Raw genomic sequence first — 16,866 nt, forward strand, 5'->3', positions numbered from 1 at the left:
AACCATCTCTGAGCTTAACTGCACCACCACTCATATTTGCGATGAAGAGGGGTGTCTTCTGGTCTGGCCCAACACTGCTCAGGGTGGACTCCAGCGACAATGCCTTATGTTTTATGGTCTCTTGTAAGCATGCCACATCAGTTCCTTCCGACAACATCAGGTACTTGGATAGGAATTTGCAGACAGTTCGACTGGGTAAGTGGTGATTCCCACTCACTATACCCCTGACCTACTTCCAATCCATACCCTCTGTTTCGTGTTCATCTGGAGACTCCCTTGACACTTCACTTGTCAGGGTCACAACTGGTTGAACTGCTCCTTGTTGGACGCCAGTTCCAGCTTGTGTTGCTGAGGGAATAAGGCCTACAAACTCCTTCCCATTAACCCGCCCCATCCCGACGTTTTTGGACCTTTTTTTTTTTTGGCCCAAACATCCGCTTTTGGTGAGAAACATCGAAAATTCATAGAGAAATCGCTCACCTGAGGTTTAAAATATGCGATTTAGGTACAAGTACTTCCTTACCTGACTGGGTTTTCTAACAGGCTGGCACCAAAGAAAACGAGTTCTATGGGAGGGTAACTATTTTATCCACTCATAAACAGTATTTGTTTATTTACTTGGTACGAATTTATATGTAGTACAAGAGTATATTGGTTTTCAAACAGTAATATAGGCATTATAAGCATTGTTTCACTCACTAACTCATCACCATTCATGACTTTTTTTTTTTTCCCACATTACCTGATCATCATTTCTGACTGTTTCTTCCTCTAATGCTATATAAACTTTGTCCTCCACATTGTCATCGATTGGGGAATCACTCTGGCCCTGAATGTCTTTATTGGCCAGGTCACTGGTAACAGGTGAATTGTGGAGACAATGGCGTGTGGGGGGGGGGCGGGAGAGATTATGCAGTGTAAGGCATTGTTCCTGCTTGGCATCTTGTAGAGGAATAGAGGAAGGTGTCCCGTGTATACATGCCAAAAATCACTCGCGAAAATTGAAAATTGTGCAAATTAGGGACCTTGCAATGTTGCCGTGTTAATTCACGTCGCCGGGACGGCGCGGGTTAAAGGAAATGGAATGTCTGTGAGGGTGTATAATCATGTTATACTCCTCCATGGATTCAAGGCCCAATTACCCATCAGCTGGCAGAGGGAAATCCTCAACCACAGAAAATGTAGCACATAACACTGGAGATCGTTTTTCTGCCTCCAGTGTCAATGGTACCTGGCATGCAATCTTCATTTTACTCCCTGTCACACCCGTCAAAATGACATCAGTTGCTGACAACGTCCAATTGGTTTGAGGCATCAAATGTTTGAGCACTCCAGTGCTTTACTAGATATAATGTTTGCACATGCCCCGGTGTCCACTATCAAAGACACCTGGCCTTTCCCTATGATCCAAAGAATCGACAGCAAATCCACCTTTTAAACAGCTGCTACACACACATCGATGGATTGTAATATCCTTCGTGTTACTCTTGCATGTGGCCCTTAGCTTCTTCCAAACTAGCTTGGTCACCCAGTTTTTCCTGAATGGGGTCACTCTCATCTTAAATGTCAGGATCAACTCCCTAGCCCCGGGCTCCTGCGCTCCTCATGGGGCAACGTAGGGTTGGATGATGGATGGATGGATGGCAAGAACAAATGGGTAATAGTCCATAGAATGAGGACACCCCCTATGGGTAACACACCATCTTTGTACCTTTGGCTTTTTAGCCTTGGCCTGGTTAAGAGAAATGATTGCCATATTAGGTTCATGCCATGCAAGAGGAAAAAGTTCACCTGAGTTTGCATGCCAATACTGTTGGTATTCATGTCCCACGGATTAGCAGAAAGATCCTGGGTTTGCATGCCAGTACTGTTAGTATTCATGCCCCATGGATTAGCACAAAAATCCTGGGTTTGCATGCCAATACTGTTAGTATTCATGCTCCATGGATTAGCATAAGGAACATTAGCAAATAAATGGTCTTGTCCTTGCTGTCCAAAGGTTAATGGTGTACTGAACATGCCTGAGGCGTAAGTGGGTATGTGAGTGGTTGCATTGCATGCAGAGATTATTGGACCTTGAGTATCCTAAGTGACCAAGGGTGCTGTTGCAGCCTGTTCAACATCCACAGTCTCTTCACTAGGAGTATCCTATTAGCAAGACTAGTGGCCATTTTGGATCTAACTGAACGTTCAGAAACCTTCAAATAAGTACGACCAGAATGCAAATGCAAACTGTTCAAGTCCTCACTATCCAGTTTCTTAGAAATGTCCTGACTACCTTGAACTCCAAGGTTTCCCTCACTCATATCCTGTAAAGTTTGGATGCTCTTATCCAAAGTCTCAATCCACTCACAAAATTCTGAGTCTGATTCACTAGACTCTGCTTCCTTCGTGGTTGGCTTATCTGAATCTCCCCTTAATTATCATCCCCACTTCTTCACTGTATCCATCTAACCTTGATAGAATAAATAGATTAGTTATGGCTTTTAGCAATAGAGAATGGGACACAGACAAGACATACCGAAAACGTATCTATTTATGGGAAACTGAGAATCTTTTATTTTTACACACATTACCTAACTAACATGTGCTGCTTAAAAAGTGTAAGTCCGTGGTTCACTGTGCATGTACACTACCTAGGTGTCAGATGAATGCTGAAGTTCTCGTTAGAATTGCACTGCAGCTCCACACATTCTACCAGGTTTCTTCTCTCCAACAACATGACAATGCTCTCCCCACGATGGTCCAAGGGTGACTGACTGCAAGACACCACCCAGCACACAGCCACACGCTCCACACACACACTTGCCCTGCCTCACACAAGCCTCTGCAGCCCAGAGTTGCCAGATGTGTCTAGACGATACCACCCTTCACCGCACTGGCCTTGGTGAGTCTCGCCGAGATATCGCACTTGCCAGTTTGCGCTTGAAGGTAGAGATATCTCGTACAGGCAGAGATAAGAGAGAGAATGAGATTCACTAGTCCGATATATTATTTGCTCCACTTACTCACTTCCGCATTTAGTCCTGTTGCAACAGTGAAAGTAGGATTTTCTGTTTCACCTGTAGGATCATGAGTGGTTGCAAGGGGTATCACTGTACAAACCCCTTTAGCACCTTTTCCTATCCCATCACTGAACACCAATTTATATCAGCTGGTTGGAACCCCACAGCTGATCACCAATATTATGTATCAGCTTAGGAGTGACTGAACTGTTCCAAGCAGGTTATCAAGATGTAATGTTCCACCTGGTCAAAGTCACTTTCAGCTGACACACTCCACCAGTGTCTCTCTCACACACAGGAGGTAGTGGGAATCAGTGTGGATCCTGTTGAAGGAATGGTAGGTAGTGTGAGCAGGTGTCAGAAAACTGAGCAGATTTATCTCTCTTTATTGGCCACAGAAAGATTCAACTACGACACAGAGAAAACTCAGAGTACTACGTCCCTCTCGTTTGAATGATAACTGCGTTCTGCCTCACATCTGCCCCAATCCCCATTGGGTGTGGTCAGATCAGCATAAAATAGAGGTGCCAATCCTCAGATATTCTGGGATTTATAGAAGAGTAGATGTAAGTTACCACTCTACCATGCACATTATAAACCTCAATAAAGTAGCATTGATTACATTAAAATATACCAACAGGTTAATGTTTCCCCAAGACTTTAAACATATATACAATTCATATTTCTCTATCGTCTTCCCTTACCCTCATGTTTACGCTGGAGAAGTGCTGACTTTCGCAGGCCTAGCGCTCATTTTATTCGCACACCACACTTACACTGAATTGGCATTTGGATTCTTATCTCAACACTACAACACATTTTCTCTAAATATATATAATATAATGTGTACAGTAGCGAGAGACATGCTTCAATGTGGAAAAAAATGTCAGACACTAGAACAGGCCTATTTTTCAGTCATTTTACTTTGAAGGAAAACCTGCTGATGGATTATACGAATATATAAATATAAATAAATAAATAAATAAATAAATAAATATATATATATATATATATATATATATATATATATATATATATATATATATATATATATATATATGTGTATATATATATATATATATATATATATATATATATAAATATAAATAAATAAATAAATAAATATATATATCATCAGTCATTGCTAGTCCACTGCTGAGCAAAAGCCTCCTCCAGCCTTGTCAACGAATCCCTTGACTGAGCCAATCTCTGCTACATTTTCCCTGCAAACTTCTCTACCTAATCTATGCACCTCCTGTCTGTCCTGTTTCTGCTGCACTTGCAGTCCCTTGTAGTCCAGTCAGTTAGCCTCTTGGTCCATCAGTTATCCCAGTATTCTTGCTACATGACGTGCCCACCTCCATTTCTGTTCTTTTATAACTTCTATAATGTCCATGACTTTATTCTGCTCTCTCACCCAAGTCGATCTTTTCCTGTCTCTCAAAGATGTTCCCAACAATGACTTTTCCACTGCTTGTTGAGAATGTTGATTTTCCATTGATTTTGTCATTTTCAGGTCTCACAACTGTACGTCTCAGCTGATATTATACATTCAATATATATTTTTCCTTTCATATAGATTGGCAAGCAGCTTTATAATGTTTCTGTGATTACCGAAAGCTTTCCAACCAGTTTGTAATGCGTTTTTTTTTTTTTTTTTTTTTTTTTCACTAACATGGTTTAGTACCTGCCCCAGGTAATTGTACTCTTCATCTTCTTCAAGAATTTCTTCGTTCGTTCTGATGACGTTTTTCGGTGTACTTGGATTAATCATTGCTTTAGTTTTACTCAAGGTTCATCATTACCCCTACTCTGAAACTTTCTCTGTTTAGATAATTTACAATGTTTTGCAAAGTCTTTGTCGTTTCGAAGGTTAGGACAATGTCATTTGCATATCTTAAATGCTTCAAGTTTTCTCCATCTACTGTACGTTTACTCCTTTGTTCTCCCAACCTAGTATTCTGAAAATGCTTTCAAGGCATGCTGTAAATAATTTTGGTGAAAGCGTGTCTCCTTGAAGCACGTCTTTCTCAGTCATAATCTTTCTGAATCTTTATGTATGCAACAGGTCAACTCTGGAACTGTTTCCCTCTGTCCGTATTTCCTACTGCCTATGATCTCCAGTCTTTCAAGCGCAGTGTGTCCAGGCATTCCGAAATGAACTGTTCTTGAATGTGGCTCTCTCGTCTCGTTGTTGTTGTTGTTGTAATTTTTTTTTTGGAGAGAACCACTTGCAGGCTCCTGGCCTTTGGTTCCTTCTTCCCTGAATAAAAAAAAAAGCGGTAGCAGTTCCCTCTTTATACTGTATATCTTTTCGATCAGTTTTATAATGTTCTACTTTAATCCTTGTTCCCATAATTAATTTAATATTGCCATGTGTTCCACTGAGTCGAAAGCCCTTTCGTAATCGACAAAACCTAAGCACAATGTTCTACTTTAATCTTTGTTCCCGTAATTACTTTAATATTGTCATGTGTTCCAATGAGTCGAAAGTCATTTCGTAACAGACAAAGCCTGAGCACAGTGATTTAATTATATTCTGTAATTTTCTCAGATAGTTGATTCGTTGTTTGTAGATGATCAGCAGTTGAATACCCGCTTAGGAATCCTGCCTGTTCACCAGGTTGATTTTCTTCCAAATTTGTTGTTATTCTGCTCATAAGGACTTTAACTGAGTTCGTAAATGTAGTGGTAAGGGAGTAGGTCGATAGTTACTAAAATCCTTTGAGTGGCCTTTCTTGTAAAGCAAAATAACTATTGCATTACACCACGTTTTGGGAATTGTCTTTTTCTTTCCGTATTGAGTAAATAAGTGGGCGAGCATCCTGTGAACTTCATCTCCTGGATCCGACATCAAATCTGCTACAATTCTATCTTCTCCTGGGGCCTTCCCCCTTTTCCTTCTTTTAAGAGAAATGTTTATATCGTCCGGTGATACATCAGGTATTTCAGCTGTGTCAACTGAAAAGTTAGCTGTCGTTTCTACTCTCTTTGATGTAAACAAATCTTTGTAAAATTCCTCAGCTCTATTCACCATCTTATTTCTGCATTGAATGATTTCACCATTTTCACAACTTTCTTCTGTCAGTGACATTATTTGTTGTTTTACAACTGCCGTTTTGTTTCGGACCTGTTGAAGACTTTTTTTTCTTTGATCTGATCCGTGGTTCTCTTCCGGTTTTCTTTTCATCGTCTCTTGATGATAAACTTATTAAATTCTATTCTTTCTATTTCATTTTTCTTTGTTTTCTTCTTTCCATGAGCTCGACGGCCATTTCTGAACTCACGTTAGCTTTTTCCCTGCTACTTGCTCTGATTCCATTAACACTTGTTAGTCTATCATTCAACTCATCAGTGTCACACTCAGCATATCTTAGAGCCTGAACTCTGTTCTTTATTTCTAACTGAAAGTCTGCTTTGTTTTCATTCTTTTTTATCGGACATATCTTTTTATTTTATAACAGCGTCTTTATTTCACTTCTGAAATTGAATCTGGCTGTGCAATCCACTATTCTGTGTTCGCTTCCTATATTTACATTGTTGATAACAAATCCATTAGTGATAGTGTTGTTCTTATCTGCTATAATGAAGTTGATTTCTTTCTTTGTTTCTCCAGTTGTGGTTCTCCAGGTCCATTTTCTCCCATTTCTTTTGTGGAAGAATGTGTTCATCATCCTCATGTTATACATTTCAGCAAAACTAATCACCATTTAACCACTGTCATTGCTCTCTCCCGCTCCGAATTTTCCCATACATGCTTCTCCATTTTTCAATATGAAACCTTTTGCATATATATATATATATATATATATATATATATATATATATATATATATATATATATACTAACCTTTTCAGTAGGATGACAGTTTCTCATATTAATCAGTATATCGAAGGCACCTTGTAAATAAAGGATAAGCAGTGACATGCATTATTACGAGCAAGCAAGCGATGTGTACTCTCAGTTAAGTTTCAAAATAGGGATCCCAGCCCGACCCAGTGTTACCAGGTTAAAAGTTGAAAGGGTGTGCCCAAAGTCCAGTGGGTTTTAGATTACTTTATTCTGGACTAGATAATTATAGATGCGCCGTGGGTGATGTCTGAAGTAGGACTACTGGCGGAGCCGGAGCTCTTCTCTGCCCTTAGCATCACAAACAGAATTCAGCAAAAATCCAGTATGATGCCACATAGTCTGCATACATTCTGTTACGTAGACCACTAACGGTTACACACTTACAGTATACACTGTCATAATACACTAATATATACACCAACATTCATATTATGTTTGTAATATTCAGTTTACAAGATGTCAGTCTAGTTTGTATGAAGTCATTAAATCATTTGTAACAATTTTCCCCGGTTAATTAAGTGTGTCTCCTGACACAATGAGGAAATACGCAGCTAAGAAGTCTAGTTACATCAAGGATGGAGAATGAACTAAGTAAAGGAATAAGGATGTGATAGGAAAATTGATGTAGCTACGCCCCTAATCACAGGCAAGTATAACAATGGTTATTACAGAATAAACGGATATAATGATGCAAATAGCTGGTTCAAATAAGATAAGGAAAAACAATATTTACAATACAGTTACATGGCCATGGTAAAAATCCAGTAATATTGAGGCTTAACGTTATCATGAGAAAAGTACAAATCACCAACAATAATTACTACTTATAAAGGGAAATTATATATTTTGTAACATCAGCCCGACCCGACCGTCACGCTAAGCAGAAGCTAATAACTTTACTATGTGAAGTAGAGTTGAAAATCTTTCTGCATGTGATATAAACATTCAGTAAATTTTAAAAACTCACCCATTAAGGTGTAGGAACCTATTATAATCTTGAGTTTTCCAGAGGTGTGTTAGGCTCTGCTCGGTGATTGCCTCAATTACGAAATCAAAATAAAAAAGATTTTTCGTCGTTTTTTTTTTTTTTTTTTTTTTTTTTTTGCATCAGCTCCAGCAATTAAACACCGAAGAGTCAGCCTATAATTTTATATCAGAGGGAAATTGTGATAACCTGGTACTAGCTCGCTCGTCACGAGCTCACAAAGCGCATTCTACTGGATTATTTCAGTGTGATGTTTTTTATTATCCTATTCTTGACAATGCTAACGGCATATATTCATCTGAACATTCACCTACGACTGAATCTTTAACCTCTTTACTCATGTGATGCACAGCATTTTGTATATTTTTCTCCCGGTGACGACTCGAGGTGCCTGGAACCACTGTCTGACTCTCTTCTTCTTCATTTCTGCAACATTCGCGGCCTTTCCTCTAACTTTCGCTCTGTTGAGCACCACCTCTCCTCCTCTAAACCTCACCTTCTTTTTCTAACGGAGACTCAGTTGTCTGAGGCAACTGACAGCAAACCCTTTTCTGTATCCTCCTACTTTCTCTATACTCATTTCAAAGCCAAAGGTGGCTGTTGTGTATACATACGCAACGACTTATCTTGCTGTCGTGTTCCTGAACTTGATTCTTCTGAATTCTCCACACTCTGGCTTCGGCTTTCCTGTCATTCTCTGACTAAATATATCTGTGCTGTTTACTTATCCCCTAATTCTACTGACTATCAAAAATTCTTCGACTATCTTACTTCTACGATGGAACACATTCTGTCCATTTCTCCTTTCTCTGAAATCTCCATTCTTGGAGATTTCAATGTTCACCACCACCTTTGGCTCTCCTCTCCTTTCGCGGATCCACCTGGTAAACAAGCCTACATCTTTTCTATCCTTAATGACCTAGAGCAGCTTGTACAGCACCCTACCCGTATCCCTGACCGCCTTGGAGAGAGTTCCAACATACTTGACCTCTTCCTCACAACTAATCCTTCTGCTTACTCTGTTAATCTTTTCTCTCCGTTGGGCTCCTCCGATCACAACCTTATTACCTTAACCTGTCCTATCACTCCGGTACGGCCTGTGGACCCTCCAGGGAAATGTCGTCTGTGGCATATTGGAACCGCGGACTGGGAGGCCCTCAGGCAGTACTTCTTTGATTTTCCCTGGAATGATTATTGCTTCCATGGCCGTGAGCCATCTGAGTGTGCCTTGCGCATTACGGAGGTTATTCTCTCGGGCATGGAAGCATACATTCCTTTCTCATATCCTTTGACTAACGCAAGAAAGCCTTGGTTTAATCACACTTGTTCTAATGCTGTCCGCAACAAGAAGGCCTACAAAAGGTACCGGAGCCAACCCATCCCTGAATCACATCATCTTTACGTTTCTGCCCAGAATCGTGCTAAGTCTGTTCTTCGGTCTACTAAGAATAATTTCATCCATACTAAATGCTTTCAACTCTCCAACTCAAATTCTTCCCGCTCCTTCTGGCACCTTGCCAAAAATCTTTCTAACAACTTTACCTTATCATCCTTCCCTCCTCTTTTCTACTCTGATGGTTCTGTAGCTATTTCTTCTACTGATAAAGCAGATCTCTTCGCACAGACTTTCTCCTCCAATTCCACCTTAGACGATTCCGGTGCTGTTCCTCCATCACTTTCCCCCTCTGACTTCCTCATGGCTGACATTAAAATTTCTTCAGTTGATGTATTTTCTGCCATCACTGGCCTCAGTACTAACAAGGCATATGGGCCTGATGGGGTCCCTCCTGTTGTTCTCAAGAACTGTGCTTCTGTGCTTACACCCTGCCTAGGCAAACTCTTTCGCCTTTGTCTGTCAACTTGTACCTTTCCTTCTTGCTGGAAGTTTGCTCTCATTCAGCCAGTCCCAAAGAAGGGTGACCACTCCCAACCCTCCAACTATCATCCAATTGCTTTAACATCCTGTATTTCAAAAGTTTTCGAGTCAATTCTTAATAGAAAAATTTTAAGGCATCTTTCCTATCACAACCTTCTTTCCGATCGTCAGTATGGGTTCCGTCAGGGACGCTCCACTGGCGATCTTCTCACCTACCTTTCAGACTCCTGGTCATCCTCCTTTCGGGACTTTAGCGAAAGCTTTGCCATTGCACTTGACATCTCAAAGGCTTTCGATCGAGTCTGGCATAAATCTTTAATTTCCAAACTGCCCTCCTACGATTTCTATCCTTCTATCTGTGCCTTCATCGCTAGCTTCCTTTCTGGTCGTTCTGTAGCCGCTGTTGTAGACGGCCATCGTTCTTCTCCTAGATCTATCAACAGTGGTGTTCCTCAGGGCTCTGTCCTATCACCAACTCTCTTCCTTTTATTCATCAATGATCTTCTAAGCTGTACATCTAACCCTATCCACTCATACGCTGATGACTCCACCCTTCACCTTTCCATTCGGTTCCCACAACGCCCATCTCAACAGTTACTTCAACAAACAAGGGATGAGGCTATGGCACACCTAATGTCTGACTTGGCTCGTATCTCTGACTGGGGTAAAAATAATATGGTTGTCTTTAATGCATCTAAGACTCAGTTCTTACACCTATCAACCCAACAAAATCTTCCACAGGTATACCCACTAATGTTTAATAATATTCAGCTTAATCCTGCATCATCCTTGAACATGCTTGGGGTTTCATTTACTCAGGACTTATCTTGGAAAGATCATATTACATCTCTTGTAAAATCTGCTTCCAAGAGATTGGGTGTGCTAAGCCGACTCCGCTCTTTCTTTACCCCTGCACAAATGTTGACTCTATACAGGGATTTTATCTGCCCCTGTGTGGAGTACAACTCTCATGTGTGGGGAGGCTCCCCACATACAGCTCTTCTCAATAGGGTGGAGTCAAAGGCTTTTCGTCTCATTAACTCTCCTCCTCTTACTGACTCCCTTCAACCTCTGTCTCTTCGCCGCACTGTTGCATCTTTATCTCTTTTCTATCGCTACTTTAATGGTCACTGCTCCTCTGAACTGTCTGCTTGCATTCCTCCACCTCTACGACGGGCGCGTAGCACCCGTCTGGCAGCAAACTCTCATCCCTTTTCTGTCCAAGTCTCTAATGCAAGAGTTAACCGTTACTCCCAGTCTTTCATTTATGCAATAGGTCAGCTCTGGAACTGTCTCCCTCTGTCTGTATTTCCTGCTGTCTATGATCTCCAGTCTTTCAAACGCAGTGTGTCCAGGGATCTCAAAATGATCGGATCTTGAATTTGGTTCTCTATTGTATTTTGTTTTTCTCTTGGAGGGAACTGTTACTGCGGGCTCATGGCCTTTGGTTCCTTCTTCCTCGCATAAAAAAAAAAAAACTCTTCAAACTGGAGGGGTCGAAATAGCCCATTTAAACTCGTCGGCATGACAGATCTTCACTAAGATGAACAAAGTTCTGTCAAGCACGGGTTTTGAGGGGATCGGTGGACATATCGCCCCTATTTTTGCTAAACGAATGGTTACATATAATTACAGAACAGTGTTATTTAGCTAAATAAATTTCCTAAATATCTTACTGCATCTCCATTTGCCTTTTTTTAATGTAGTTCTATGATTAAAACAGGTAAAATATAAGTGACTTACGATGTTTTGATTGCTTTAATGCATTAAGCAGTAGTTCTGCCAGGTTTCACTCCCCCTCCCCCCATTTCCACAGTGCTGCATCTGGCCCTGTCTGTAGTTAGAAAGAATAAACTACGTACTACCAGATTCAAAGCATTAATAGTTATAGCCTACTGTCGTATTCACAGCCTCTGTCTCATATTCACTGTCCGACAACTTCAAGAAAAATTTATTGGAAAGAAAAGGGAAGCGTACTTTTTTTGTTGTTGATCTGGAGAAGGCCTTTGACAGAGTCCCTTGGGAGGTGGTGAAGTGGGCAATGAGAAAACTTGGGATCGAGGAGTGGCTGGTTAGAGTGGCTACGTCTATGTATGTGGGTGCTCGCACCCAGGTGTGAGTGAATGTAGATTGGAATGATGAGTTTTCCGTGAATGTTGGCGTGCATCAAGGGTCAGTCTTGAGCCCCATACTGGTTGTCATGGTGCTTGAAGATCTCTCACGCGACTTCAGAAATGGACTTCCGTGGGAGTTGTTGTATGCTGATGACTTGGTAATGATTGCGGGGATTGAAAAGTAGGCAGAAGAAAACTGGAGAGACGGAATGAGGCACAAGGGTTTGAGAGTAAATGGGAAACTAAAGTGATGATATCTAGGGCTGGTGGCGGTACTGTCAAAGCACAGGGAGTGTGGCCATGTGCAGTTTGACACGGTTGTGTAAAGTAATTCCATATTGTGCAGTGTTTGTGATAAGTGGGTGCATAGGAGATGCAGTGGTATTAGAGACAAATTCCGAGATATTGCTGGTTCCATGTATGAAGCATGTCGGGAAGGGCATGTATAGAGTGTCAGATGTGAAAGGATTGATCTTGTTGGTGAGTTTCTTGAGTGTGAACAGGAGTTTTGTTATCTGGGGTACATGTTATGTGCTGAAGGTGGGGCTGGAACTAGCTCTGTGGCTAGGGTAAGGAGTGGCTGAAGGAAGTTCAGGGAACCGTTACCTCTCCTGGCAATGAGAGGGCTCTTCCTCCGTGCTAAGGGCCACTTGTATGCGGCATGAGTTAGGAGTGTAATGCTCAGTGGTAGTGATACCTGGTAGTAAAGGAAGAGGATATTCGTATGCTCAAACGTACAGAAATGACAGTGATTAGACTGATGTGTAGTGCATCCGTGAATGCAAGGCCTGGGGGGTTAGGATTGCGATTGAGTTGAGAGGATGGATGGTAGTGAAATGTATTGGTCTGTGATCAGGAAAGGAAGATTGAGATGATTTAGGTATGTTGAGGGGATGGAGGATGACAACTGGGTGCAGAAGGTGAGAAGTGTGGAGACTGTGGATAGGGTTGCGAGAGGCAGACCGAAAAAGACATGGGACGAGGTCATAGTGTGACCTCAGGGATAAGGATGTGAATAGGGAGCCTGTCATAGGTCGAGCAGCTTGGAAAGCCGCCATTAGGTGACCAACGACGACGCATACAAGTATGTTGGCGCCTTGATAAAAGATATGGTACACACAGTCAAACAAATTTACTGAAAAAAAAAGAACAAGGACTAAAAAGCATACACGAGAACCGATAATACACTTAGATGAATGGATCTTTCACGCAACATATTGTACCATTACCGGTATAGACTGGACAAGCGCTTTGCGCTCAGCACTTGCCAAATGAGAGCTATTTCTGGACTGCCATTTGCTTTGCTCACAACCAATGATTAATGCATCGACGCAGGAGGCTCCACGAAAGTCCCTGACGCATTCCGCATAATGTAAAACGTATAGGTACAACTACCAAGGGCCAAAACACCCCTTTCGAAAATTTCAATCGGCATGAAATTGAAACTGGCCCATCTGTGACCAAATTCCAACCATCCTGCCAAGTTTCATCGAAATCTTTTTTCCAGTTTCGGCTGAGCCATACACACACACACACACACACACACACACACACACACACACAATTATAGTACATTAGAAATATCGTATACTTGGATGTGAATATAAATTTTTGTCCAGTTATACTCGTACTGTTTCCCTAGCATCCACAGCACTATTACACCCTGCAGCTGTAGAGATATACCTTACAGTACTTCGAAGTTTCTTTCATCGCGCTTGAATTTGTAAATACAGCTTATAGTCTATACATAATATCCACAATATTAGAAACGCGTATCACATTATACAGCCGCAAAGATTACTTTACCGAGATGCTTTTTCTTTCTTGTTCGGATATCGTTTAGTTTGTACGCACTATACACATTAAAAACACCAATAACGGTTGGAATGGTGAATATAGTGTATTCTTCCGTTATTTCGTTCTCCACAACGTCCACAATACTATTTTGCTCAGCATGGTCTTCTGACACGCGAGATAATAACCATGATGAGATGGTGCATATAATTCCTAAATTCTATTCTATCTCTTCTGAGAACAGAAGAGCTTTAAGCTTTTGAAAGCTGACAGCTTGCTGGTTGTTCAAGTGCATTCATTCGTAACGATGTATTTTAAATTTCTATTCCGTATATATATATATATATATATATATATATATATATATCTATATATATATATATATATATATATATATATATATATATATATATATATATATTGCATGTGTGTGTGTGTAGGGTAGATGGGGGCGTTCACCATCCACTCACTCGATGTAGTGCTGCTTTGGGTGTCTGCCTTTTCCTCTTTTCCATCCTTCCTCCTCTGTCTTTCTTTCATTCTTTCCTCTTTCTTCTACCTATGTGTGACTCTACACTGAGTGACAAGCCAAATGGTATCCTGTACACCAGGAAACCATTTACTACTCTGGGTGGTAACCATATAACGAAATTATGGCGCCTGTCGGATTAAGCCTGTGTAGGTTTATATCCATGGGGTGTTTTAGGGTTTACTGCTCATGTAATGCCACTCAGGGATGAGTGAGGCTGGTCAATCTCATCTTAAACGTCAGGACCAACTTGCCAAGCTCCGGGTTCCTACGCTTCTTGTTGGGCGACATATCTATCTATCTGTCTATCTATCTATCTATCTATCTATCTATCTATATATATATATATATATATATATATATATATATATATATATATATATATATATATATATATGCAGAGACTTCGCTTCACCGTGAAGATATGTATGCAAAATAACCACAGGAGAAATTAAAGGAGCGACAGTGAGTACTTTCGAATGTTACATCTTCAGACAGAGTATCTCCCTCTGTCTGAAAATGTAATATAAACGAAAGTACTCACTGTCGCTCCTTTCATTTCTCCTGTGGTTATTTTACATATATATATATATATATATATATATATATATATATATATATATATATATATATATGTGTGTGTGTGTGTGTGTGTGTGTGTGTGTGTGTGTGTATTGCCAGACGCCTAAATCCCGTAAGGGGTGGCCACAAACAAATAGCCTTCGTGTCGTCCTGTCCGACGCCATTTCATTGCCCTGCTACCAGCTCACACAACCCTCTTTGATATACCTCTCCACTCCACCCCTCCATCTCATCCTTGGCCTCCTCCTCCCTCTCCACCCCTCCATCTCATCCTTGGCCTCCTCCTCCCTCTCCCCTCCTCCACCTCACTCACGTACACTTTCCTCGTCAGTCTCTCACTCTCCATCCTCTCCACATGGCCAATCCACCTCAATGTGTTTCTCCTAACGCTTCCTATCACATCCATATCCACACCACAACACTCCTTCACTTTCTCGTTTATCAGTCTGTCTGTATATGACTCCACATGCTCCTCTCAAATAACTCATTTCCACTGCTCTCACTCTTGACTTTTGTCCCTCCAACAACGTTCAAGTTTCATTTCCATACGTTAGAGTTGGGGTCATAATACTCTCAAATAGTAGCTTTTTCACTTCCATGCTCACTTTCTTGTTTCATATCACTGCTTTCAAGGAACAAGCAACTTTTCTTCCCTGTTGTACCCTTTCAAGCACTTCACCCTCCAAACTTCCAATCCTTACTCATCACACTACCCAAGTACTTAAATGCACTCACATTTTCCATTTGCTCCTCATCCAGTCTCACTGTACATTCACTGACTTTACTTCTCCCGAAGACCATAACTTTACTCTTCCTTACATTCACCTTTAGATTCCGTTTCTTACATACTTTCCCAACCCCATCTGTCACGAGTTGGCGCAATCATATATCTAAACAAACTCGTAACATTGAACTTTGGTGGGAAACCGCGAATTCTAGTGGAATCCCAGTAAGTATCACTCAGTCAACCGCCATGTATTCACCCGGTCGGGAGTGTTTTCATAACATTTTTCACTCTTTCATAAGTGATCGTCCTTGCGCGCGACATTAGCGCTTCCGCTGAGTGATTTATTATGGGCGTGTTTCACTCACTCTCCATAGCCGTTACCAGTTAGTGGCTGACCTCAGCCCTCGCCTCGCTTGTTTGAATTTAGTCAGGATTTGAGCATCGTGGAAGCAGGTTCGATTGGGCCCAGTGTGGAGCAGTGCCGTTGTTGTACAGTGAGTTCCTGATTCTCCAGCTAGTGTGAGCCGGCAAGAGGTTTAGCGTGTGTGGCAGCGTCCTTCCTCAGCAATGACGCCCAGTCCATTTCGCTTAGCCCACTCTCTGACCAGTATTTTTCTTTCGTATTTTCCTAGATTTAAGAACTTAGCTTTTGAGTGAGCGAGTGAGTGTGTTCTCCTTATTTTGAATTCATTTTGAAACATGTAACGTAAATTTAACTCATTGTAATCAATAAATTAACAGTTCTTTTTCTTGAGCTTAATGTAATGTAAACTCGTGTTTTATTTCTCCACATTAAGGTTATTTCACTTATAGCTCCTAGTTTACATAAACTCTTTGCATTATTCATAACTGGTACTTAGGCCAGTCCTTTTTATTAACTTAATTCCGTTGTGCAACCAGGAGTTAATGCACCGGCAAGAACCTGTTTATCATTAATAGCATTAGATATTGATTGTCAGGGGTGGAGTCACTTTCTCCAGACGCTAACAGTACCAATAAACAGCACGTGTGAGTAATTAATCTCTGCTGTGTACTGTTGAGAAAGTTTATAAATTCTCGTCCTTAGAGGATCGGCGAAGTAAGCCAGCATAAAATAATCATTGTTTGATCTTCACAAGTCAATTCTTTGTCCTGTTCTCAAGTATTATTGAATATTATTCTTTATCACTGCATATTCATAAAAACCCTGTGACATCTGGTGACCTCGCCAGGTTATTAAGTCCTAGCTCTAAAGTTATTCACGAGATAATACTCACTCACTCATACTTAGGTATTTATCATTAATGTCTATAGGCACTCTTACTGGTGATTATTAATTCATTTTTATTAATTTACGTAATAGTTTTCACAGTCAGTTGTTTGTTTAATTTTCTTTCTTTACCAGTTTAATTAGATAAAGTT

This window comes from Coenobita brevimanus, chromosome 24 (assembly GCF_032717465.1).
Source record: "Coenobita brevimanus isolate Jiangsu-jjx chromosome 24, ASM3271746v2, whole genome shotgun sequence".
NCBI classification, from domain to species: Eukaryota; Metazoa; Arthropoda; class Malacostraca; order Decapoda; family Coenobitidae; genus Coenobita; species Coenobita brevimanus.